Source organism: Amblyraja radiata, chromosome 2 (assembly GCF_010909765.2).
Source record: "Amblyraja radiata isolate CabotCenter1 chromosome 2, sAmbRad1.1.pri, whole genome shotgun sequence".
NCBI classification, from domain to species: Eukaryota; Metazoa; Chordata; class Chondrichthyes; order Rajiformes; family Rajidae; genus Amblyraja; species Amblyraja radiata.
Genome location: NC_045957.1, coordinates 17,557,722 through 17,585,270, shown reverse-complemented (window position 1 = coordinate 17,585,270; position 27,549 = coordinate 17,557,722). Strand labels below are relative to the sequence as shown.

At 40.9% G+C, this 27,549-nt stretch overlaps 1 long non-coding RNA gene across 1 annotated transcript; it reads left to right on the top strand.

Annotated features, from left to right (window-relative positions):
• The first annotated feature begins 1,014 nt into the window (after window positions 1-1,014).
• LOC116986724 lies at window positions 1,015-22,282 on the top strand. Its single transcript, XR_004415558.1, has 3 exons — window positions 1,015-1,240; window positions 1,707-1,881; window positions 21,162-22,282. It is a non-coding gene; the product is annotated as an uncharacterized LOC116986724 (long non-coding RNA).
• The last annotated feature ends 5,267 nt before the right edge of the window (window positions 22,283-27,549 follow it).

Below are 27,549 nucleotides of genomic sequence, written 5' to 3'. Positions count from 1 at the left end.
ATTTTATTGTCTTATAGTTGCGAACCTCTCAACGTATACAACAAATATATTTAATTCTAAATAATATTCTTCTTCTTCTTTACTCCAATGTGTACATGAATCCAATATTAATTTGAAAGCAGCACTGTAATTGTGTAGCCAGTGTTAGTTTGGAGTTGTAGTTAGTGGCAGTAGTAACAGTACTCTTTCCTGCCGATGGAAACAATGAAACGGTGAAACCAGCCTCCTGCGTGAATGTACCTGGAAAAGGCCAGTGGACTGCAATGATGACCAAACACACAAATATCCCCTGCAAGTCGGAAAAGTTTAGTAGACGCGCTGTAAACTGAGATGGCACTATTGTGCCGTTCTTTTGGTAAACTTGGCTGAATTGAGGCCAGTGGTAGCTCCAACAGCCAAACAGATCGCGCTGCCAACCCACACCCACACTGGAGATTATTACCAGCATCTCCTAGAGGTCACCTCGGTCCATCCATGTCAAAAATAGAAATGCAGCCAGTCCGGTCGCTTCTTTTACATGCATAACTAAGACATATTGAATTTAAACCCTTTTTAATTACCGACTGATAAGAGCTGGATGATCGGTCAACTGTTTTTAATCACTAAGAAAACAAACGATGATCCCAGTGAATCGCCCTGGTGCGTCGAGCGGAGCGCATGTTTCCTTTATCATCGTGACTCTTTTGCATATCTTTCATTCATTATTCTTTACCTCTCCACATCATTAAGCCTGTCCCACTTTCCCGAGTCCTCTGCCGAGTTGAAAGGACCTTAAAAAAAATCAAGATTTTTGTGATCTACGAACTGCTCCTCCCGACTATCTTTTTACTCGTGGACTTTTTTGTCATGCTGGACAAAAACGTCCCGACTTTACCTGATGCCCTGAGTACCTACGGTTGGCATAACGAGCCGTTACGATATATCTACGGCCTCCTACGGACATTCTCCGAGTTTGAATCTAAGGGAAAACTCGGGAGAATTCGTGAGTAACTCGGGAAAGTGGGACAGTCACTTTGACTCCAGCTTTTTGTGTCTATCTTCAGTATGTCATTCATTCAGCTGGGCTCGCTGTCTGGGCGCTGCGCTGTCACTGTCAGTGTATCCAGACATCAGAACTGGGACGAAAATAGTTGTTTGTATCGTGGGAGATTCTTCCATGGCTCTATGACACCGAGGCATCCGCACAGGAATTACCCTGGGCGATCTGGAGAACAATTTCCAACTATCCAGGGTAAAGGAGGTTTGAACTCTCGAATAACGTTAAAAAAAGATCCTTATTATGAGCCTGAACGGGCAAAATTAAGAACGTTTGTCATGTAAGAAGTCTAAAAATAACATTCATTCTCGCGCAAAGCAGATCAGATTGTTTTGAAGACATAGTTTGTCCATTTATGTCGGCGCTTGAACGTTTTAGATAAATAGCGACAATTCTCTAATATATATCACGTACATTCTATCTCTTTACTCGCATCCATAGCATGAACATTTATATTTCTGGTCATCGTTATATATGTAAATTCCAGCACTAACTTCTTTCTCAATCAACGTCCGTGCGCGGAGAAGTCTAAATATCGTACTTGGTAACGTGGTAGCATGTTTGTGTGTAGCTCAGAGGAGAAATGCAATCGTCGACTGTAACGTCCCGGGAACGGGCATCTTTGAGGAAATACCCATTTTATAATCATTTATCTTGTGTTGAAAATTAGATGTCGGTGGTGACCCGAGTCTCCTAATAATTCGCAAAAGCAAGTACTCTTCAAACAGAATGAAAAATGCACTTAATTACTTTAAGCGGACGCATACTATATTGTTCCGGACGACAGCTGATACCGAGGCCAGAATTTATAAGTGTGTGGACTGAAATGACCCATTTCTTAACAGGTGAGCAGTCGCTGCTGCTGACAAACAGCTTGATGTTATTTGTGATTTCATACCAAGTTAGCCATTTTTAGAATTGTTTATCATAAACTCCATGAACGGTTTATTAACAAGACTAGGCAGGCATATGGTCAGTAGGACAATAATGCCGATTTTGATAAATGATCGTGGACATGAACAAGATTAATCATGACATGGAATTACTTAATAAAAATGAAATCAACTACATATGAACTCAAGAGAAAAGTGATATTCTCATGGCTCAATATTCTACACAAAGATCACAGTGTTTTTTTTTTTTTTAAAGAACTCATACTTTTCCTCAAATGCCGCCGACAATCTTACACGATAGCGTCAGGCACAATGAAGCTAAAACTAGTTTTGCATGTTCTAAAAGAAACGCACTTTGAATACATTGGACTTTAAAGTTCTTAATGACTTAATTAATGGCGAATCGACGTACAAGCTGTAGGGTAATCCTACAGGGGAAACATTTGTCAAGATATATGAAATGCCCGTTTAAAAATGTGCGCTGAGGCAGCTATTCCAAATCCGACCAGGAGTCGACTCAAGTTTATCTTTTACATTTAAGTTTTACATTTTAACGGCGATCGCACATCAAACGACTTCATTGCCCTTTACTGGCTTTGGAGGAACCCGACGTCGTGGAAAAAAAACCCATATTCCATCTACCTGCCTTTGAAAGTGCATTAGTTTCAGAAATGCAACTTTTTTTCTTGTATAAACAATCAAGCCTATCTGCTGTGACCCTGCCAGTAAAATCCCCCTGTTTCTTACAGAAAACTTTCTGGACAAAAACGCTTAGGATAAATTCTGAGCTTTTAAAAATCTACGTAAAACTCAGAATTTATCCTAATCGTCTTTTGTCCAGAAATTATTCAATTGCATTGAATGTTTCTCTTTCCAGTGTTAAGCCAATCCATGACTTTGATTATATTTGCATGGCATTTACCATTACACTTCCTGAACACGAGAAAGAGGCTCGTATTGCATGTAGTTTCTGTGTATTTAATAATTGGATATCCTTCTTTCAAGGCATGCTAGCTCTGCCTGAATCTCACCAGCGTTATTTACAGGGAGGATTTACATCTTCTATACGCAAAAGTAAACTTGAACAGTGCATTTTGAAATGAAACGAATAGAAAACCAAAAGAGTATTCCACTTTTACCTATTGTATATTTTAAAAGAAGCAAATACAAATTTATCCATGAAGGTTTGAATTCCTGGTGGAAGCTTTCAATTCCCCATGGACAAGTTGAAAGAAACAATAAATACAGACACTTATATAGGCCATTCATTACCTCAGGATGTCCCAAAGTTAATGAAGTGTTTCTGAAGTGTAGTCATTTTTGTAGGAAACTGTAAAGTTAGATTGTTACCTTGAGGTATTCTCTGAGAGAGATGTTAGTTCAATCAATCGGAGCTGCTATTTTCAGCCTTTAGCAATTTAACAAGGTTTTATAGATCACAGGAAGGAAAACAGTTACTTTAGTTTCTAAAGCAAATAGTTATGAGAAACTATTTAATTATTAAAATCAGCAGTGGAGTTCAGTGCAATGCAGAGCATGTAAAAGTACCATTAGCAACACGTATTTGGAGGCTTGACCTCCTAAAATAGAAAATGTATTTTGAGCTGGATTTCAGTAATTTCAAAACTACTCTTCAGTATTAAGATGTTATCACATTATCATGTTATTTAAAAAAAATGTAATTGCTCATATTTACTTGATCTAGCTTCCTCATAGAATGACCAAAAGGGTTAAACAGTCTTAGTTGGACACTTACCAGGTATTTTCTGTGAATCAGTAAGATTTGTAGACATGTTAAATATATCTGTAATATTCTTACAATGCACTTACTTTTTGCTTCAAGCCAATGCAATATTAAAAACATCCTGACACACTAATGTACTCTAACATGAATTTCAGGGTTTCCTGTCTGTAAGGTTGACGGAGGCAGAAAACGTTGTCACATTTTAAAAAGGTACCTGGATGAGCCTTTCAAGAGCCATAACTTAAAATGCTTTAAACCAAGAAGGAGGTAGCAGCAGTATCACTGGATTGTTCAATGGTGCAATGGGCTCCTGATACGCAATTTCTCTGGCAACTCATTCCATATATGCGCCATCCTCAGTGTGAAGATGTTTAGATAGATATTTAGATTTAGCTCTTAGGGCTAAGGGAATCAAGGGATATGGGGAAAAAAGCCAGAATGGGGTACTGATTTTGGATGATCAGCCATGATCATATTGAATGGCGGTGCTGGCTCGAAAGGCCGAATGGCCTACTCCTGCACTTATTTTCTATGTTTCTATGTTCCCCCTCAGGTCCCTTTTGAATTTTTACCCTCTCACCTTAAACCTATGGCCTCTAGTTTACGATTTCCCTTCCTTGAGAAAAAGATTGTGCCTTCACTTTATCTGTGCCCCTCATGATTTTATACACTTCCATTTGATCACCCCTCAGTCTCCTATGCTCCAACATATAAAGTCCTAGCCTGCCCAACCTCTCCCTATAACTCAGGCTCACGTGGGGGTGGAAAATCTTCTTTGCATTCTTTCCAGCTTAAATATGTATTTGCTGTGCAACTACTATAAATCAGAACTAAAATTGAGCCCCTTAAAATTACAAATCAAATGTTTTGAACACTACTAATTCTAGCTAACCCCATTTTATTCAATGGCATTAAAATCACTGACTCCTCCACTATCAATATCCTAGTGTTATCATTGATCAGAAACTGAACTGGAGTGCCATGTACACAATGGGTCAACCAGTCAACCAGGACTCAGGTCAGTAGGATGATATATTCTTCACTTGCCTGGATGAATGCACATGGAGAAAAGATTGAGGGAGAAATGGGTTAAACACAGGAAAATGGGACTAGCATAGATAGTCATCTTGGACTCTACAATGAGCTCATTGCGATAAAGGACATATTAGCCTGTTTGATAGGCACCCCATCCACAATCATTCGGTCACTCCACCACCGACACAACAGCAGCAGTTTCTACCAATTGTAAGATGTACAAAAGCAAGTCACCAAAACTCTTTAGATAGGACCTTCCAAACCCACAACCTCTACCAGCAAGAAGGACAAGGCAGCCGCCACAAGGGCAACAAAAGCATGGGAAGACCACCACCTGGACGTTGCTTCCAAGCTGCACACCATCCTGACTTGGAAATATATCTCTGTACCTTCACCATTGTGGGTAAATCTGGAACTCCCTTATTAATGGCATTACGGGTATTATTACTCCTGAAGGACTGTGGTTCAAGAAGGTAGCTCATTGCTTCATTCTCAAGGGCAATTATTGATGAACAATTACATTCTACCAGCCTGCAGTCCAAATCACGTGAAGGAATTAAAATAAAAAAAACAAAAATAGTGAGCTTTGTGAATAGTAATGCTAAATTCTCATATCATTTTCATTCTTGTACAGGCTTAATTGTATAGAATATGGAGCAAAAATGATGGAGAGGTCCACTGAATGTTCCATTTATATTATCCAGAATCGTTGCCATTTTTCCAGCAAAATAATGATTTTACAATATTTTTTGTTTGATATTACATTATTTAATTTTACCCATTTACATAATATTCTCAAATAATAGGTACCCACAAATTTGGAATGGGAAAATACAAGATGCTAAGACTTAATTAAGTGGATATGTTATGTCAATATCCCAGATGTTCAGAAAAGAGAACATAAGTACTGAGTGCTCAATATGAAAAGAGTAATCCTTCTGGATCAAAGGTTAATTCCCTTATATTTGTAATGCCAACTAATTTAATTGTTTAATACACTGTAAAACATTTCAATTATAGTCTCAATTGTCAAAAATTCCTCTCAATGAATATTGTTATTCAAAATGAAATGTATTCGGCTTGTGAATAGTAATGCTAAATTCTCATATCATTTTCATTCTTGTACAGGCTTAATTGTATTTGAATATGGAGCAAAAATTATGGAATCTCATGTAGATAGGGTGGTAAAGAAAGCTTTTGGTGTGCTGGCCTTTATAAATCAGAGCATTGAGTATAGAAGTTGGGATGTAATGTTAAAATTGTACAAGGCATTGGTGAGGCCAATTCTGGAGTATGATGTACAATTTTGGTCGCCTAATTATAGGAAGGATGTCAACAAAATAGAGAGAGTACAGAGGGGATTTACTAGAATGTTGCCTGGGTTTCAGCAACTAAGTTACAGAGAAAGGTTGAACAAGTTAGGGCTTTATTCTTTGGAGCGCAGAAGGTTAAGGGGGGGGACTTGATAGAGGTCTTTAAAATGATGAGAGGGATAGACAGAGTTGACGTGGATAAGCTTTTCCCACAGAGTAGGGAAGATTCAAACAAGTGGACATGACTTGAGAATTAAGGGACTGAAGTTTAGGGGTAACATGAGGGGGAACTTCTTTACTCAGAGAGTGGTGGCTGTGTGGAATGAGCTTCCAGTGAAGGTGGTGGAGGCAGGTTTGTTTTTATCATTTAAAAATAAATTGGATAGTTATATGGACGGGAAAGTAATGGAGGGTTATGGTCTGAGCGCAGGTATATGGGACTAGGGGAGAATACGCGTTTGGCACGGACTAGAAGGGTCGAGATGGCCTGTTTCCGTGCTGTAATTGTTATATGGTTATATGGTTGTGAGGCTCAGTAACCTTTGTGCAATGGGTAAGTAAAGGAGCAGGCATAATATCCTTTCTGCTGAAGTACCTCTCTCTTATGGTTATGCTGATAATTGTTCAGCTGTTGGGAGTTACATGACAACAACATAAGGCAACTGCGCTGTATTTTCCCTCCCATTAGATGGAACTATTATGTAATAAGGTCATAATTGATAGGAGCAGAATTAGGCCATTCGGCCATCGTCAACACCGCCATTCAATCATGACTGATCTATCTCTCCTAACCCTATTCTTCTGCGATTTTTCCATAACCCCAGACACCCATAAGGGTAGCGCTGTTGAGAATGTCAATTTACCCTGCCACACATTGTTGATCTGGACTCATTTCCTGTTGCGTCCCATTGTCTCAATGTATGTCAAATCTATGTGTGACTATTAACCTTCATCCCTTATTTCTCCAGGATAATCCAGCATGCAAGTTGGGGAAAATAATCAATGAAAAGTGACCCACTTCCATGTCTTCTTTGAAGGCCAATATAAAGCTCCAAAGAACGTGACTGGGGCAAAAAACATGAATGGCATACAAGGAAAGGCTGACGGCTTAACTCCTAACCTTGCAGTCACCTTGACAAATGTGGAGCGAGCTTCGCAAACCTACACCACAACTCTCTCATTTGCAAATATCTCCATCTAACACACATTTTAACAATCGACTGAAGTCAATTTGGACTCTTCAACTTTGGCTTCAAATAAGGAAGAAACATGCCAGTAGCAAGAGGAAAACAAAACTGATAGAATATTTCTTACAATATAAAAATGACCACACTTCAAAAAAGTACTTTATCGCTGGTTAAGGCCGTTATAAGGGAGTGTTGGGGGGGTGTTCAGAAAGGGGTTGTTCAGAAAGGGGGGGTGTTCAGAAGTTCTATATAAATGAATGTCTTAATGTTTGTTCAGTTTTGCTCTCATATCTTAGCAGGCCAAATAGCACAAACTAAACAGTCCCATGGGAAGGGTCTCCATCCAAAACAGTGACTAACCAGTTCCCTCCACAGATGCTATGTACTACTGATGCTACCAGATTCCTCCAGCAGTTTGATTTTTGCTTTTGGCAACAAACCGCTACCACATATAATCAAATCCACATCATCAGATTCCCTCTAAACTTTAATTGAATCAAACTTTTTTTTCATTTATGTTCTTGAGTTTGTGAATTGCCATAACGTACTCAGTCAAACCTCACAAATTACAGCACATAGTATCATTGGCTGTCACTCTCTGCTGCATACTATCTTTTAAACAGCACAGAAAGGAGTAATTCAGCCCATCGAGTCTATGCAATGTCTCTGCAAAAGAAATTGAGTCAGTCCCAGTTTGTGCACTGTAGACCTGCATTGTTTTCTTCCTCTGATATAATCTCATTACCCTCAGGCAGTGAATTCTTAAACATAACTACTTGTCTTTGAAAAAAAAGAAATTCCAAATATTTAGGACACTAATTAGATATACAACTCATTATTTCACAATACTCAGCAGGGAAGATAACTCAATTTCACTTTCACTTCTTTCTTTTCCTTTAATTTCACTTCCATTCACATGCACATACAATATGCAATCTGGTGAACCGAAATTAATATTTTCCTCAAAGTCCTGAACACCCATAGAATCACTTCACAAACATCATCCAAATACCTCTGTACCCATGCAGAAAATATTCTCAAGGGTTTTCATGATGGCATAAGCATAGCAGCTAATTTGTACAAGCTAAGTTGATTTCTGTCACAAGCTGTGTTACAAGATTGCAATTTAAGAAGTGGCATAGAATTCAAGAGCAAGGAGGTTATACAATAATTTCATAAAACATTGAATTTGGTGGGACGAGGGGGATCCATCCTGTATCTCTAAACTAAACAGGCGGTAGGTTTAGGCGGTAGGGCATTTAGAAATAAGTTAAGCAAGCAGTTTTTCCAATCAGAGGATGGTTGGAATCTGGGATGCACTTTCAAGGAGATGGTGGAACCAGGTACTTATACAACAGTTGCAAACTGTTTGAATAAGCACTTGAAATGCCTCAGAATAAAAAATGCCCCAGCCAAGTTTGGGAAAAATGGTACAAGGAGGTGTCCATGGGTATAAATAGGTACAAGGGGGTGGGAGATTGCAACCTTCACGTGGTCCACCCTGTTTCGATGAATGCAATCAACCTGGCGTGCAGAAACAGAAGATCAAACAGAACAAGTTGTCATAACTTAATGCCCCTGTCCCACTTAGGAAACCTGAACGGAAACCTCTGGAGACTTTGCGCCCCACCCAAGGTTTCCATGCGGTTCCCGGAGGTTGCAGGTGGTTGCCGGAGGTTGCAGGTAGTGGAAGCAGGTAGGGAGACTGACAAAAACCTCCGGGAACCGCACGGAAACCTTGGGTGGGGCACAAAGTCTCCAGAGGTTTCCGTTCAGGTTTCCTAAGTGGGACAGGGGCATTAGGCTGTGCACGCCATATGCAAGAAGAAGAAGATGGGTACAAGGTGACAAATATTTCTGGATGGGGTGAAAGGGCTGTTTCCAATGCTGTATTACTATAACTTTGATTGCTCGTGCAAATTAGTGGTAATCAGCATGAATGAAATTTCAGAATTTCTACTACTTTGGAATACTATGTTCCCCAGGACGCATTTCTTTTGTAGACATAAATTCACATCCAGATAAGTTGCATTAGAAAAGATGCACTGGCCTTAGCATAGAGAGAATGAACAAATATTCAATTTCACTGAATAGACAAATTCCAGTAAGCAGTGGCTGTAAGGGAAGAACTTTGGAAAAAACATCTTCCAGATTTCTTTACCCCATCGTCCATTACATTCAGTCTGAAGAAGGATCTTGACCCAAAACATCACCTATCCATGTTCTCCAGAGATGCTGCCTGACCAGTTAAGTCATTCCAACACTTTGTCCCCTTTTACGTAAATCAAGATCAGCAATTCCTAGTTTCAACATTTTAAACATATTTTGGTTTTGCTTTCTGTACTTTGCACATTCTACTTTATTTTTACTGTCTTTCAGAATGTTATGGATTTCTGTATAATTTGTATGTATAATCTATGTACATTAATGCTGCTACAAGCAAGGTTTTCCATTATATTCATACCTCACTGTATTTGCACATACGGCAATAATGTTGATTTGGCATGATACGTGGGCATTTCTTAAATTGGTTATTTGAAACACCAAAATTTGTTATCTTAACCCAGGACCACCAGGACCAGCAGTGCTTTAACTAGTGTTGGCCCCAGGTCTGTAAAGCCAATGTAAAACTCAGCAATATATATTTCCTGACATTATGTTGCTAATGCTTTACTGGTAAATGTATGATCAGAGAATCTACCAAAATCTGTATTTTTTTTTTTAAGGTTTCATGGATTTTGAGAGTTTATTTTGGCTACAGTTTTACATAGCTATTCAATTACTGTTTTGTTTTCAGCTGACTAGAGATGTGAGACCTACATGATTATAGAAATTCAGAAAAAAGTACTAATATTCTGAGAAGACTGCAGAATAAGATACTATCGACGAGGGTCATGTGAAGTAATTCAACATTTAGAAAAGTGTTCTGTGCAATGAAGCCGTGCTTCTAGGCAGTTCTGTTTGCTAAAAGGCAAATATTTATGAATATTAACTGTTCGTTAACATGAGCTGCTATTTTTCTTTTCCATTTTGTTATTCTTACTTGTGCCGAGAACATTTTCATCATCTGCTCCTTATGATGAGACAGTCTCCGCATTTCCTCAGGAACATCGCTCCCAGATTGAATCTCCAGACCCTCCTTCATGAAGGCACAGTTCTGGGTGTTCTTCAGCTATGTTATGCAGTAGTAACCTGATGCTCCTCTATCAGAAACTAGACTAAGTGGGACCCGTTGGGTCCCAGCATCACACAGGAGGGCTGGTCATCCAACGCAATATTCCACCTCTCCACCAATTTTAATATTGGTGGCCGGTTGGGGGGGGGGGCTTTCTGGAGCGCTAGTATGGGTGTTGTGGGCTGAAGGGACTGGTTTCCAGAGGGCTAGTATGCAAATTGTGCGCCAAATGGATTCTTGGGCTGGCGTCTCAGTCAATGAAGCCTGTTGTGCTGGCAACTCACTCACTCACGGCTGGTGGGCTGGTAGTTGACTCACGGCTAATCCTTGAAATTCTATTTCAAGCAGGGTATAAGGCCACCAAATTCAAGTGCAGTTTCTTACCACTTCTAGCAGGGTGCAAGGCCACCAAATTCAAGTGCAGTTTCATACCATTTGAAGTAGGGTGCAAAGCCACTAAAGACAGCGAGTAGTGACCTCTCCCTCCTCCATCTTGCAGAGACTGAGCTACACCCACATTTCCGGGTTTTATAACCCCTCCCCCCCACCCCCCACCGGAAAAGGTGTGGCTTTCATGGAGTGATTGACAGGAGAGAGATTCTCAACATTTAAAAAAAAACTAATAACACTTTTATTTTTCATTGATGGGAAGAATTCTCTGCAATCTGCTCAGCGGAGGGGGACTGAGTAAGATGGCCAAAAATCACAGCAGGCAAGTGGTAGCGTTTTATCTAAAATCAATATACAATCAATGAAGCCTTTTAACTTCAAGCCAAAGCACCCACACCAGCATTTGCAGTAAGTAGTGGCTTTCAACTTCAAACCACACCCAAGCCACACCCAAGCCACCATTAGCAGTAAGAGGTGCCTTTCAACTTCAAGTCAAAGCAACCAAGCCACCATTAACAGTAAATAGCGCCTTTCAACTTCAAGCCAATGCACCCAAGCCACCATTTGCAGTAAGTAGTGCCTGTCAATCTCATGCCATCATTTGCAGTAAGTAGTGCCTTTCAACTTCAAGCCAAAGCACCCAAGCCGCCACTTGCAGTAAGTAGTGCCTTTTCTACTTAAAGCCAAAGCTCCCAAGCCACCATTTGCAGTAAGTAGTGCCTTTCAACTTCAAACCAAAGCTCCCAAGCCACCATTTGCAGTAAGTAGTGCCTTTCAACTTCATGCCACCATTTGCAGTAAGTGATGCATTTTAACTTCAAGCCATTGCACCCAAGCCACCATCTGCAGTAAGTAGTGCCTTTCAACTTCAAGCCACACCCAAGCCACCATTTGCAGTAAGTAGTGCCTTTCAACTTCAAGCCAATGCACCCACGCGCCCGATTTGCAGTAAGTAGTGCCTTTCAACTTCAAGACACACCCAAGCCATAATTTGCAGGAAGTAGTGCCTTTCAACTTCGTCAAAGCTCCCAAGCCACCATTTGCAATAAGTAGTGCCTTTCAACTTCAAGCCAAAGCAACCAATCCACCATTTGCAGTAAGTAGTGCCTTTCAACTTCATGCCACCACTTGCAGTAAGTGGTGTCTTTCAACTTCAAGCCACACCCAAGCCACCATTTGCAGTAAGTGGTGTCTTTCAACTTCAAGGCACACCCGCTATCATTTGCAGTAAGTGGTGTCTTTCAACTTCAAGCCACATCTAAGCCATCATTTGCAGTTATAGTGCCTTTCAACTTCAAACCAAAGCTCCCAAGCCACCATTTGCAGTAAGTAGTGCTTTCAACTTCATGCCACCATTTGCAGTAAGTAATGCCTTTCAACTTCAAGCCATTGCATCCAAGCCACCATTTGCAGTAAGTACTGCCTTTCAACTGCAAGCCAAAGCACCCAAGCCACCATTTGCAGTAAATAGTGCCTTTCAACTTCATGCCACCATTTGCAGTAAGCAGTGCCTTTCAACTTCAAGCCAAAGCAACCAAGCCACCATTTGCAGAAAGTAGTGCCTTTCAACTTCAATCCAAAGCAACCAAGCCACCATTTGCAGTAATAGTGCCTTTCAACTTCAAGCCAAAGCTCCCAAGCCACCATTTGCAGTAAGTAGTGCCTTTCAACTTCATGCCACCATTTGCAGTAAGTAGTGCCTTTCAATTTCAAGACACACCCAAGCCAAGCCAACCAGGGGAGTGGTGGGTGGGGGGGAGGGGCTTTCTGGAGCGCTAGTATGAACCATTTTAGAACCAATAGTCATTTTTTTGCAAGCTTTAGAACCAATAGACATTTTTTGCAAGCTTTAGATCCAATAGACATTTTTTGCAAGCTTTAGAACCAATAGGCATTTTTTGCAAGCTTTAGAACCAATAGACATTTTTTTGCAAGCTTTAGAACCAATAGACATTTTTTTGAAAGCTTTAGAACCAATAGACATTTTTTGCAAGCTTTAGAACCAATAGACACTTTTTTGCAAGCTTTAGAACCAATACACACTTTTTTGCAAGCTTTAGAACCAATAGACATTTTTTTGTAAGCTTTAGAACCAATAGACACTTTTTTTGCAAGCTTTAGAACCAATAGACACATTCTGCAAGCATTTTAGAACCACTAAGGGCACTTACATTTGAGTAGACATGTGTTCAGTGTTATTCACAGCTCAGAGAAACGTGACCCTCTGCCTTCCTCCATCTTGAAGAGTGTGTGAGGCACACCACTTCCTGGTTTTATAGTCCCTCCCCCCTGCCGCCAGCGGGGGCAGCAGAGAGAATGGGGAATTTTGTAAAATCATTAATATCTCTGTCATTTTTCATCGGCTGGAAACATCCTCGGCACACATGCGGCGGAGGGGGGCTCTGAGCGAGGTGGCCAAAAATGACGGCCGTAGGTGGCGGCGTTCTCTCGGAAATCGCATCACAGATCGCCAAAAGCGGTCAAGAACAGAGTTTTAGTAATATAGATAGTTAGAAGATAGATATAGCATCTCTTGATGACATTTTTTTTGTCCGATTTAATGTTATTGGAAGGAGTAACTATTGACTGCCTGTCAGCTTGGTGATAATAGTTTCCTTTACAGCAATCACAGAAAATGACACTTTCAGTCTCTTGCCATCTGGTGAGCTCTGCTGTAATAGAGCTATTGCAACAGGTCATGAGTCCTGACAAGTCTGGAAAACCTCACTGATACATTGCATCCAGGAAATCACAAGTCATCGCTGCAGGTTGTGCAATTTTGAAATCAACAGAGTAAATTCCTGGTAAATGTGTAGTTGATAAATAAGATGGAAAAATCCACCAGGGTGGTTTTTTTATAGCTTTTCATAAGAGATAATCCGAAAGACCCTTTGGAGGCTGTTAAGTATCTATGGTGACAGGTCACACAAATTACAAATTGTGGTGACAGGTCACTCCAGTATGTGTAAACTCTGCAAAATCAGCAATGACACCATTCCAATATATAAATTAATAAAAATCTCCAAATTACTGTATGGTTTTCAATATTTGATCTAATCCAGGTTGTAGGTAGTGTCTCATCTGCTTCATGACAACTTCATGCTCTGCGTACAGATATCTGAAAGTTGCAAATGCAATTACAAAAATTCAAGCAGGAGCAGGAGTAGAGCAATTGCTCTAAGCAGACTACTATTCAGCCAATCATGCCTGTACCATATTTGGCCTTGAGACCACTTTTCTGCTCGCTCCCCATCGCTTTCTCTAGTCTCCAGTACTTTAAATGCTTATCTGTTTTTGCAGCCATAGCTCTCCAAGGTAGATAATTCCAAAGATTAGCAACACTGGAAAATAAATCCTCCTCAGCCTGACCTTTAATAGACAATGCCTTATACTGAAACTATGCAACATTATTGTAGGTATTACCTCTGGGTAAGTCATTCTCTCAGCATCCACTGTGCCAATCCTCCTCCACATATTATATATTTCCATCAATCACCTTTGGTTCTTCTAAACGCCCATGAGTATAGGTTCAATAATCAAAAGTCAAATTCTCCATCTCAGACCTAGTGAGCCTTCTTAGCATTGCCTCCATTACAATTATATATTTTGTTAAATAAGGAGACCAAATCTCTATGTATTAGTTCAGACGCACTACACAGTTACATCAAAAGGTTCAGTAATTTTATATTCTGTATCCTTTGGGATAAAAGCCAACAAGCCAGCAGAAGACAAAGAGTGGCAATAAAGAGGGCTTTTTCTGGTTGGCTGCCAGTGACTAGCGGAGCTCCACAGGGGTTGGTGCTGGGGCCGCTACTCTTGACGTTGTATATTAATGATTTGGACGAGGGGATTGAAGGATTTGTGGCAAGGTAAGAGCCAAAATAATATCTATCATATTGTTGAAGCCTTTTACTTGATTGAAAGATAGTGTGGAACCAGGCCCATATGCCCACTACATTCATTGATCACCCGTTCACACACATACTAGGTTGTTCCACTTTCTCATCAACTTCCTACACACTAGGCACAATTTGCAGAGGCCTATTAATCTGCAAACCTGCACATCTTTGGAATGCGGGACGACACCAAAGCACCTGGAGGAAACTCACACAGTAACAGGGAGAACGTTTAATGATAAGTTTGGAGGGGATGATGGTGTTGAATGCCGAACTGTAGTCAATGAACAACAGCCTGACATATGTTCTTATTGTCAAAGTAGTCCAGTGTAGAGTTCAGAGCCAGTGATATTGCACCCTCGGTTGATCTATTTGGGTGATAGACAAATTCTAGTGGGTCCAGGTCCTTACTAAGGTAGGAGTTGATACGCAACATAACTAATCTTTCAAAGCACTTCATTGCCGTGGACATTAATACCACCGGTCTGTAGTCGTTGAGGCATTTCACCTTACTCTTCTTCGCCACTGGTAATATTGATGCCCTTGTAAAGCAGGTGGGGAATTCAGACCTTAGTAATAAGAGGTTGAAGATGTCCACAAAACCTCCAGCCAGTTGGTCCTCGCAGGTTTTAAGAATGCAGCCAGGTACGCTAGTGGGTCCAGATGCTTTCCGAGTTTTCACCCCTATGATTGAGATTACAATGTCTTCAGGGCTGTGGGTGCCCGACAAGGCATATTGATGTTCTCCCGTTCGCAGCGAGCTTAGAAAGCATTGATATCATATGCGAGCGATGCATAGCTGCCACTTGAGATACTACTTGATTTTGCTTTGTAGGAAGTGATGATGTGCAAGCTTTGCCAAACATCCATCTCATCCTACAGTTTAGACTGATAGTATGTGATCGCATTTCTGATGGCCATATTGAGAGCGTACCTGGACTTCATTTATGACCCTATATATTATGTTAACTGTTGGGCAACCAGTAGTCCTTTATGAGCTAATATTTACTCAATGGTTGAGCAGCTAATTTGGTGAGCAGGTTTGTATACCAAGATCATAGGGAGTAGACCAGGTGGCCCTTGAGCCAGTTCTGTCATTCTGGGAGATCACACTTCTGGTTTCTGGTCTTACTCGTTTTTTTCAGCCTGATCCCCACAACAACGAATATCCCTTTGGTCTAAAAATGTAACATTTCGGAATATATGTAACATTTGAATTGAATTGAATCCTTTATTTGTCATTCAGACCTTTCGGTCTGAACGAAATGCTGTTGCCTGCAGCCATACATGTAATAATAACAAAACACAATAAACACAAATTAACATCCACCACAGTGAGTTCACCAAACACCTCCTCACTGTGATGGAGGCAAAAGTCTTAGAGTTACTGTCTCTTCCCTCCTCTTCTCCCTCTGCGCCGAGGCGATACCCCACCGGGCGATGGTAAGTCAGTCCCGCGGATTCAAACTCCGCGGCCCGGGGGGTTGTCGAAGCTGCCCGCAGCTGTTGCAACGGGTGCTCCGGAAAACAGGCACCAGCCTGTGACCTGCGAGCTCCCGACATTGTCCTCCATTAGCCCGCGGCCGAGCCCCGAATCCAGGTTGCCGCCGCCTCAGCCGCCGTAGCACCGTCTCCGCTCCGCACCGGGCCGCCCACAAGGCAGCGTCTCAGCCCCGCACCGGGCTGCCCCCACGGAAGCACCTTCCAGCCGGTAGCCGTGCCGGCCGCACAGGAGTGTCTCAGCCCCGCACCGTTCGCCCTCACCGGAGCGCCGAGTCGTGCCGCTACCCGGACGTCGCCACAGCTCGAAGACGGCCAGCCTCGCGTTGGTGAGTCCTGGCTGGCTCTACCTCCGGACCCTCGAGGTCGGTCGCAGGTTGGAGGCCGCCAGCTCCGCCATTAGGCCTCAGCGCAGACGGGGGAAGAGAAGGGGGATACGACAAAAAGTCGCATTCCCCCGAAGGGAGAGACAGAAAGCTCTGTTTCACCCTCCCCCCACACACATAACACCACCTAATAACCAAAAAATGTACTAAACTAGACAAAAAAAAACAACAAAAAAAGTAAAAACAGACAGACTGCAGGCGAGCCGCAGCTGTATCACAGCGCCGCCACTTCCGGTTATCTTTGGTGAACAAAGGAAAGTTAAACTATAATTGTATTACTAAATCAGTCAGAATAAAACTAAATGCAGCAATAGCAAAGCAGCAGAAACAAAAATAATAATTTTGCCCAGCTATTTTCAAGACATATCAGTTGGTGATAATGTTGGAATATGTGTTTTGAAGGGATCTGAATGTAGATGAAAGAGAACTATCAAATTAGGAGTGCTAGTCTGTATGCCAAAATCATAGTGTCTCATCCAGAACAAGGGGTCACAATTTAAGGATAAGGGGGAAATCATTTAGGACCGAGATGAGGAAAACTTTTTTCACACAGAGAGTGGGGAATCTATGGAATTCTCTGCCGCAGAAGGTAGTTGAGGCCAGTTCATTGGTTATATTTAAGAGGGAGTTAGATGTGGCCCTTGTGGCTAAAGGGATCAGGGGGTATGGAGAGAAGGCAGGTACAGGATACTGTGTTGGATGATCAGCCATGATCATATTGAATGGCGGTGCAGGCTCGAAGGGCCGAATGGCCTACTCCTGCACCTATTTTCTATGTTTTTATGTTTCTATGATGTGAAACAAGTCTCTGAACTTGGAGATTGTTTATTGACAAAGGATTCATTATTGCATGGATTTTGCACAAATTCATGTCCACACTTCCTACTGGCCTGGGGATTACAGTAATCATACTCAGAGGGTTAAATTTCCCGAATAGACAAGTAGCCTCTGTATATTTTAAAATAAGCTAGGAAAGGCATAGTAAGACCACCATTTAATATATTACTGGACAAAGTATTAATGGCAGAGAGCTGGTGTTATAGTTATATTTATAGGGAGATAGAATAATATCAAAGGAACATTTGGCCAGTCACAAAGTAGGAAATATAAGAGCATTGTTTTATAAAGCAAAAAATAGAAACATTTAAAGAACAAAGAAAAAGATAATGAGTAGTAGTTAATGTGGATATAAAAGGGATGGATTTTGTTAGTTATTTTCACCGAATTATTTAAGGATTATAGCTCCTGAATTATTTGTGATGGTAACCATGAGACTAGATAAAGATAATGACACAAATGCCGAGAAGTAATAAAATTAACAACAGAGTCTGAAGAATGGTCCTGACCCGAAAGATCACCCATTCTTTTTCTCCAGAGATGTGCCTGACCTGCTGAATTACTCCAGCACTTTGTGTCTATCTTGAAGGACATATAATTAACATATTTCTTTCAAAGTCGATAACAACTGCTTTATATAGAGGATATAGATCTCGAGTGGTGCACACATGTTTTGAAATGTTACCAGAACTGAGATTAATGGTATATTATGGTCATGTGAACTGTGCAACAGTAAAATGCTTTTGTTTGCATGCTGTCCGGAGATTTATTTGATAGTGTAGGAAGGAACTGCGGATGTTGATTTTCTTTGATAGTAGTTTTTCTTTATTAGGACGTAAATATATAGTTCTGTTAGCATTTGTTGCTTGAAATCAATGAAAATTAAGGAGAATAAGAAATGTGCAGGCACTATGACAGGCTTATATTAGCCGAAAAGAGCTAGAGGGAAGGGTTTCGGCCCGAAACGTCGCCTATTTCCTTCGCTTCATAGATGCTGCTGCACCCGCTGAGTTTCTCTAGCATTTTTGTGTACCTTAGAGGAACAAATATGCAGGCAGATTATAGAAATATGTGAAAACATATTGTTGTTGCAGCCCTAAAACGTTGCACTTGCTGTGGTTTGGAGCAAAACCCAAACTGCTGGAGGAACTCAGTGGGACGAGAATCTATGGAGGCAACCTGAAAGAAAGTGATGGTATCCTTACAAAAGTCCAGTGGAAGGTGATGTACTCAAGGTAGCTACGGGAGTCAGTGGATTTATAGTAAATGCGAGCAGATAGTTTTTTTTCTCTCAAGATAGAAACACAGAGAATTTTTGTGGGCTATTTTAACTTCACCATTATTGAGTCTGTTTCTCTGAAGGCCAGGGCTAAGATGGGGCAGGACTTGTTAGGTGCATCCAGGAGCGTTTCAAGATTGTCCAACTAGACCTTATTTTGAGGAATGAGCAAGGCCAGCTGATCAAAGTTTCAGTGCAAGAGTATTTAGGAACAGTGACCATAATTCCCTAAGATTTAAGATCCTTATGGATAACTATAAGAACAAAACTGGTCCTCAGGTGAAAGTGCTAAGCGAGGGGAAGGCTAACCTACCATGAGGACAGATATAAAGTAATTGGAAATAACTTAGAGAATTAGTTGGGCTAAAAGGGGCCAAGAGACATCTCTGGCAAATATGATTGAGGAGAATCTCAAAATATTCACCAAGGGGAAGGACATGGATGATAGCAAGATAAAGAGGGGTGTTTGTTATGCTAGGGCATGCTAAGGTGAAGAAGGAAGAGATGTTGGGAGTCTGAATAGCTAATGCTGTTCCTTTCTGAAGGAGGGCAGCAAGGACATCCTAAGAAATTAAAGGCCAATGAGTCTTCCATTAGATGGGGAAATTATTGGAGCAAATTCTTGGGGACAGGATTTATTTGCATTTGGAAATGCATGGACTTCTTAGGAATATTCAGCGGGGAATATAATGTATTACAAATTTATTTGAATATTTTGAGTAAGTGATAAAGATGACTGATAAAGGTCAGGGCAGTGTCTAAATGGACTTTAACAATGTAGTTAACAAAGTCTCTCATGGTAGGTTGGTCCAGAAGATTTAGTCACATAGGATCCATGGAAGGTTGGTAAATTGGATCTAAATTGGCTTAGTCATAAATGACAGAGGATAGTGGTAGCGTGGTGTTTTTCCTGACTGGAGGCCTGTGACCATTGGTGTTTTGCAAGGATAAATGCTGGGACCTTTATTATTTGCAATACATACATGATTTGTATCAGCTCATCTATGATTTGCAAGTTTGTTGATGACAGGGAAAAAAAATGTTGAGTTGTGGATTATAATAAAGTTGTCAAAGGATACATTAGATTAAAGCTCAGTTGGAAAGTTTGTTTGAAGAAATGCCAAATTAAGTTTACAAGTGTGAGGTGTGACATTTTGGTAAGTAAAATGCAAGAGGAAAGAATATACTAAATGGCATGATCCTTTGGAATATTGATGTGCAGAAGGATTTTGGGTACAAGTCCATAGCACCCTGAAAACAACACAAAACAGGACATCAAAGAAAGTGTATGGTATGCTTACTTTCATCATTTGGACCAGTGAGTGTCAAAGTTGGGAAGACGTGCTGCAGTTGTATAAAACTTTGGAAAATTGTGTGCATTTCTGTTTGCCACGCCATAGAAAAGACATGGAGGCTTTGGAGAGGATTGCAAAAGAGGTTTACCAGGACATTGTTGAGATTTGGGATGTTTTTGGTTTAAAGAGAGTCCTAAGAGTCATACATCAATGAAATATGCCCTTTGGCCCACCTCGTCCATGTCCACCAAGATGTCCCATCTCAGTTAGTTCCATGTGCCCGTGTTTAGCCCATATCCTTCTAAACTTTTCCTTTCAATGTGTATTTTTAAATCCTGTTATAATACCCACCTCAACTACCTTCTCGTTCCACATACCCACCACTCTCTGAGTGAAAATGTTGGCCCTCAGGTTCCTATTGAATCTTTCCCCTCTCACCTTAAAACAATGACCTCAGTTCTTGGTTCCCCTACTCTGGGTAAACGCTTTGTGTATTCAGTCTATCTATCTGCATAATGATGTTATACATCTCTATAAGATCCACCCTTCTGTCTCCTATGCTCCAAGGAATAAACTCTGAGAGACTGAACAAACATTGGGCGTTTTCTCTGGTAGACTTGATAGTTAGAATATTTTCCTCAGGGTAGAAATGTCCAATATTAGAGGGCATAGCTTTAAGTTGAGGGGTGGAAAGTTTAAAGGAAATTAACAAGGCATTACAGTGGTAGCTGGCTGGAATGTGCCACCAGAGGAGGTGGTAGTAGCAGATATGACAGCAACATTTAAGAGGCATTTAGACAGAACAGAGAAAACAAAGGAATAAGATCCATGTGTAGGCAAATGGGTTTTCAATTTGGCATCATGTTGAGTGCAGTCGTGGTGGGCTGAAGGGCCTGTTCCTGTGCTGCACTTCTCTATGTTCCATACTTTTGAATTTTGCACATGGTCTTTGATTTATCAAAGTAACCAATAAAGACGAAAAACTGCATGGACACTCACAGGGTACCAATTTCAATCCATGTTGACAGCCTTCCTGAAGACATGAACTGTTGAGAATTAAAAATAAGATAATCTTTTACATTTTGCTTTCTCAATATTATTTTTATCTTAACTTATCAGAATGTCCTTTCCTTGCCAGTTGGCAATAATTTTGGATGAATTCCATTGACCTCTGTTATTCCTTGTTTTCATATAGGATGGTCCAAAGTATTTGCCCTAGAAAAGATACACATTTGGAAAGCTCTCTTAAGCTTCTATACCATAATTCCACAAGCAATATGATGTTGATGTTGAATCTGTGAGAAGAAAGAAAGGGGGTAGTAATCTCTCAAAGATCTTAGACATTACTTCGGGGAAAATGTGGAACAAGATTGTTTCCATTCTTAAGCCAAATCAAACAAATATTTAAGCTACTATAGGTTGTTTCTTCCAGCTAAGACTAATGCATTTTGGGGGAACTGTTTGGAATTGAAATTGAGTAAAATTAAGTTTAACATTCTGACAGAAGAGAGATTTGAGCTTTCAATTCCCTTCATATATAGTGATGTTTCCTTTTTGTGTCAGCATTTGTTGAATAATGAAAGACAGAGACAGCTGCTCCTTGAATTCTTACAGAACTAGATTTCACTCATTATATTCTGGAGATATGCCATGCCCTCAGGAGGGACAACATGCTCACTTGGTTTTGGCATCAGATAGTAAGCATCTATCACTTCCCATGATGCATTTCCACCATATATTTTAGTGTTTTACAGTACAATGCTTCACTTCAAATTTTTGACACCATCTCCTACTCGAGCACATTACTGTCTGCAGCAAAAAAAAGGTTCAAGTTGCATGATACTTCATCAGAAACAGGAAAGCCAGCACATTTTAATACTATTCGTGATTATCTCTATAAATCTAGGTCCAATTATTTGTGGCTTAACTGAATCACCATAAATGTTTAAACATATGAAACTCATTATAGTTATCTCGCCATGTACTGATAGAATGGACTGTTGAAAAACATTTTCAATGTTTCAATAAGTCTGTGGAGCCTATCAGTATACTAATGGGAAAATATTCCCAATAGACTGAAAAGTTTACTGGTTTAAACAGGAGACCAATATAAATCAGATAACTATAGACTATAACTAAATATATATAATATTAATAATGAAAAACAAAATTTATGTACCTTAGAAAGCAGTAAGCAGTCATGATTCAGCAGACGATGATTCAGATAACAACCTGTCCCTAAACACCTCTAAGGCCAAGGAACTGATTATCAACTTCAGAAGGACACATAATGGGGAATACGCCCCAATCTTTATCAACGGAGACGGGGTGGAGAGAGGGTCCAGCTTTAGGTTTCTGGGCACACACATTTCAGAGGACCTCGCATGGTCCACCAACACCGCTGCGCTGGTCAAAAAGGCACAGCAACGACTGTTCTTCCTGAGAACATTGAAAAAGACTGGTCTGCCCCAACAGCTGCTGACAACCTTCTACCGCTGCACCACAGAGAGCATACTAACATATGGCATCTCTGTTTGGTATCTCAGCTGCACGGAGGCAGAGAGGAGAGCTCTTCAGCGGGTCGTCCACAGAGCGAAGAAGATAATTGGGTCACAGCTACCAGCCTTGGAGGGCATCTACAATACACGGTCCCCCCCCCCCCCCATGCACTGTCTCCCTCGGATGGTCACGTCACACATCGACCCGGCACAGACCTATTTGCACTTTATACTGCTTTACTGTGTTATTTATTTTTTTAATCTTGTTTCTCTGGGTGTCTAAATTTTTTGTTAATTAAGTTATTACATCGGATGGAAGCTGCATACCAAATCTCGTTGTACCTCTGTGCAATGACAATAAAAGATATTATTATTATTATTATTAATAATTTTTTGACTTCATAGATAAAGGCAGTGCAATCAAGCCAACTAAGTGAACTTTTAATTAGTCCTTGATGAGGGTTCAAAAGATACTTGTGAATAGATCTAGAAGGAACTACATTTGACAGACAGAAAACAATGAATTAGTGTACTGATATTATTCAGGTTGAAATCTAACCCATAGACCTGGAACTAATTCCTACATAAATGAAAATCTAAAAAAAAAATCTGCAGATGATGTAAATCTGAAATAAGAAAAAGAAAGAGAAACTGTTCACATTTCAAGTCTGGTACCCTACCAGAAGGGATCAGCAACTAAGTTCCAGAAAAAGGTTAAACAAGTTAGGTCTTTATTCTTTGGAGCGCAGAAGATTAAGGGGAGACTTGATAGAGGTCTTTAAAATGATGAGAGGGTTAGACAGAGTTGACGTGGATAAGCTTTTTCCATTGAGAGTAGAGAAGATTCAAACAAGAGGGCATGATTTGGGAATTAAGGGACAAAAGTTTAGGGGTAACATGAGGGGGAACTTCTTTACTCAGAGAGTGGTAGCTGTGTGGAACGAGCTTCCAGTGGAAGTGGTGGAAGCAGGTTCGATTTTATCATTTAAAAATAAATTGGATAAGTATATGGACGGGAAAGGAATGGAGGGTTATGGTCTGAGTGCAGGTAGATGGGACTAGGGGAGAATAAGTGTTCGGCACGGACTAGAAGGGCCGAGATGGCCTGTTTCCTTGCTGTAATTGTTATATGGCTATATGGCTATAGGAGGCATTGCCTCAAAAAGACAATCATTATCACCAAGGACCCACACCAATCTGGCCACATTCTCATGTCACACCTGCCATCGGGAAGAAGGTATAGGCGTTCGAAAACCGAGACCGCCAGGTTCAAGAACAGCTTCTTCCCAACAAACATCAGGTTCTTGAACACCACAAACACTAACTAAGCTTTGAACCACAAACATGCTTGGTTGCTTTATTGTATTTGTGCTTTTTCATGGAATGGAGTATTAGCTATAAGGAGAGGTTGGATAAACTTAAATTGTTTACTCTGGAGTGTCAGAGGTTGAGGTGGGACATAATAGAAATATAAAATTATGAGAGGCATAGAGAGGGTAGATAGTCAGAATCTTCTTCCTTGGGTGGAAATGTCAAAGAGGGCATAGCTTTAAGATGAGAAGAGTGGATACGCAGAGAATAGAAGATATGGATGATGTGCAGGCAGAGGAGAATAGTTTAACTTGGCATCATGTTCGGCACAGACATTGTGGGCCAAAGGGCCTGGTCTTGCACTGTTCTACGTTCAGATGCTGCCTGATCTCCTGAATGTTGAAAGCATTTTCTATTTATTTCAGAATTTCCAGCATATGTAGTTTTCTAATTATTTTTCTGGCCACCAATCACAATGGATTTCTTTGCCACTGGATTAAGACCTCACAATACAGATGAATTCAATCTTTATGCAGAGAACACACTGTAAAGATTCAGACATACAGCATGGAAGTAGGCCATTTGATTCACTTTGACCACGCCAACTATATTAACCTGTCATCATCCATCCCTATTTAAGTACATATCTTGACACTTCTTAAATGCTGTTAGCAATTCTGCTTCCACTATTTTTTCAGGCAGCACATTCCAGGTTCTCACCACTTCCTTCATGAAAAAGGTCCCCTCCGATCCCTTCTAGTCCCTAGCAGGGATGACAGTGCAACAACAATGGGTTTTTTAAATGGGAATAATACAGAAGGTGCAGGATCGGTTCATTCCAAAGCGGAAGAAAGATTCCAAGGGGAGTAAGGGGTGACCGTGGCTGACAAGGGAAGTCAGGAAGAGTGTAAAAATAAAAGTGAAGAAATATAACAAAGATGAGCGGGAAGCCAGAGAATTGAGTAACGTTTAAAGAGCAACAAAAGACAACAAAAAGGCAATACAGGGAGAAAAGATGAGGTACGAAGGTAAGCTAGCCAAGAATATAAAGGAGGATAGTAAAAGCTTCTTTAGGTATGTGAAGAAGAAAAGTTTAGTTAAGGCCAAAGTTTGATCATTGAAGACTGAAAAGGGTGAATTTATTATGGGGAATAAGGTAGATGAGTTGAACAGGTACTTTGGATCCGTCTTCACTATGGAGGACACAAACAATCTTCCTGATGTACTAGTGGCCAGGGGATCTAGGGTGGCGGAGGAACTGAAGGAGATTCACAGTAGGCAGGAAATGGTGTTGGGTAGACTGATGGGTCCGAAGGCTGATAAATTCCCAGGGCCTGATGGTCTGCATCCCAGGGTACTTAAGGAAGTGGCTCTAGAAATTGTGGACGCATTGGTGATCATTTTCCAATGTTCTATAGATTCAGGATCTGTTCCTTTGGATTGGAGGGTAGTTAATGTTGTCCCACTCTTTAAGAAGGGCGGCAGAGAGTAAACAGGGAATTATAGACCAGTTGGCCTGACATCGGTGGTGGGGAAGATGCTGGTCAATAATGGATGAAATAGCGGCACATTTGGATAGCAGTAGCAGGATCGGTCTGAGTCAGCATGGATTTACGAAGGGAAAAAACATACTTGACTAATGAAATTTGACTTCAATGCCAAGACTTCTTTAAGCTGTGACCATTAATTGCAAAAATGCAATTGCAGTAATTGGAAACTGCACAGATTTTGCTTTATTGCAGCAATCCGGGTGTAAACTACTCTGATATGTTTTAAAATAAAAATATTCAGAATTCTCAGATTTTCTGGCTTCCCCCAAATGATTTTGAGCAAAAAGCACAGCACTTATTTAGTGCGGGTTTTACAAAGGAAAATCAATTTCTAAGCAATCACAACTTTAAGCAGAATGGATCCAGGATTGGTAATCTATAACGAGACCAAGTACAAATAATATTACGATTGGAACAGAAAAGTTAACAGAAATTTACATTAAAACATTTGGAAATATTTTCATAAAGTTGGGAGGCTACGATGAGGAGCATTGCGATGGTGGGGCCTCGTGGCGGCAGTGGTTCGTCGCGGTGAAGGAGGGATTGGGGGAGGGAGGAGGAGAGGGAAAAGATCATGGGTAGGTGAGGAGGGAGAGTGGGGGGGATTGAGGAAGGGGGTAGGGAGGGTAGTTGCCACGTCTACACTCCCTCTCTCGCCCCTTCCCTCTCTACCCCCTCCCTATCTACCCCCTCCCTATCTACCCTCACTCCCACCCTCTTTACCCTCCCCCTCCCTCCCTCGCCATCTCTACCCTCCTTCCCCCAGCTCTACCCCCTCTCTCTACCCCCCTCCCCCTCTCTCTCTACCCCCCTCCCTCTGCCCCTCTCCCTCTCTACCCACGCCCCCCTCCCTGTACCCTCCCTCTCTACTCGGTCCTAAAAGATTTCCCCCTTATCCTTAAACTGTGACCCCTTGTTCTGGACTTCCCCAACATCGGGAACAATCTTCCTGCATCTAGCCTGTCCAACCCCTTAAGAATTTTGTAAGTTTCTATAAGATCCCCCCTCAATCTTCTAAATTCTAGCGAGTACAAACCGAGTCTATCCAGTCTTTCTTCATATGAAAGTCCTGACATCCCAGGAATCAGTCTGGTGAACCTTCTCTGTACTCCCTCTATGGCAAGAATGTCTTTCCTCAGATTAGGAGACCAAAACTGTAATACTCCAGGTGTGGTCTCACCAAGACCCTGTACAACTGCAGTAGAACCTCCCTGCTCCTATACTCAAATCCTTTTGCTATGAATGCTAACATACCATTCGCCTTCTTCACTGCCAGCTGCACCTGCATGCCTACTATTAATGACTGGTGTACCATGACACCCAGGTCTTGTTGCATCTCCCCCTTTCCTAATCGGCCACCATTCAGATAATAATCTACTTTCCTGTTTTTGCCACCAAAGTGGATAACCTCACATTTATCCACATTATACTGCATCTGCCAATCATTTGCCCACTCACCCAGCCTATCCAAGTCACCTTGCAGCCTCCTAGCATCCTCCTCACAGCTAACACTGTCCCCCAGCTTCGTGTCATCCGCAAACTTGGAGATGTTGCATTCAATTCCCTCGTCCAAATCATTAATATATATCGTAAATAGCTGGGGTCCCAGAACTGAGCCTTGCGGTACCCCACTAATCTGATGGAAATTTCACCCTAATACAGAAAGCTAGACAACAATTTAAACCAGAAAGACACAATGATTTGGGACTTGAACAAAAACTCATGTTTTGCACTGAAGAAATGGTTGGCACAAATAGGATGGGGCCCCATCCAGGCACATGTGCCAAAGTCAAATCGGAATATTTTTGGAGAGGCACATGTAAGACATGCATTACACACAGCAGGCTAGAAAATATTTAATTGATGTGCTTCATCATTATAGGAGGAACCTGAGGGCAGTATACTAGTTTCTGTTTTGCTTCTATTTTCAATACTGTTACTTCAATTTCTCAGTTTAACATTTTCTTTCAACTTAATAGCAAACACTGAAAATTAATGAGAGTGGACCAACAGTTAAACATTTAATTGCACTGCACACGTCATGTACTGTATACTTAGCTTCGGAAATTTGTGTTGCTGCAGAAAACAAAGGTCGCTGTAAAGATGAAAATGACATATTTTAGAAGACTTTTTAGGATTAATACTTAAGATCTCAACATCTATATTTCAATATGTGCATTACACAAATTTCAATCAAGATACAAGATCTTGGAAAGATACAAGA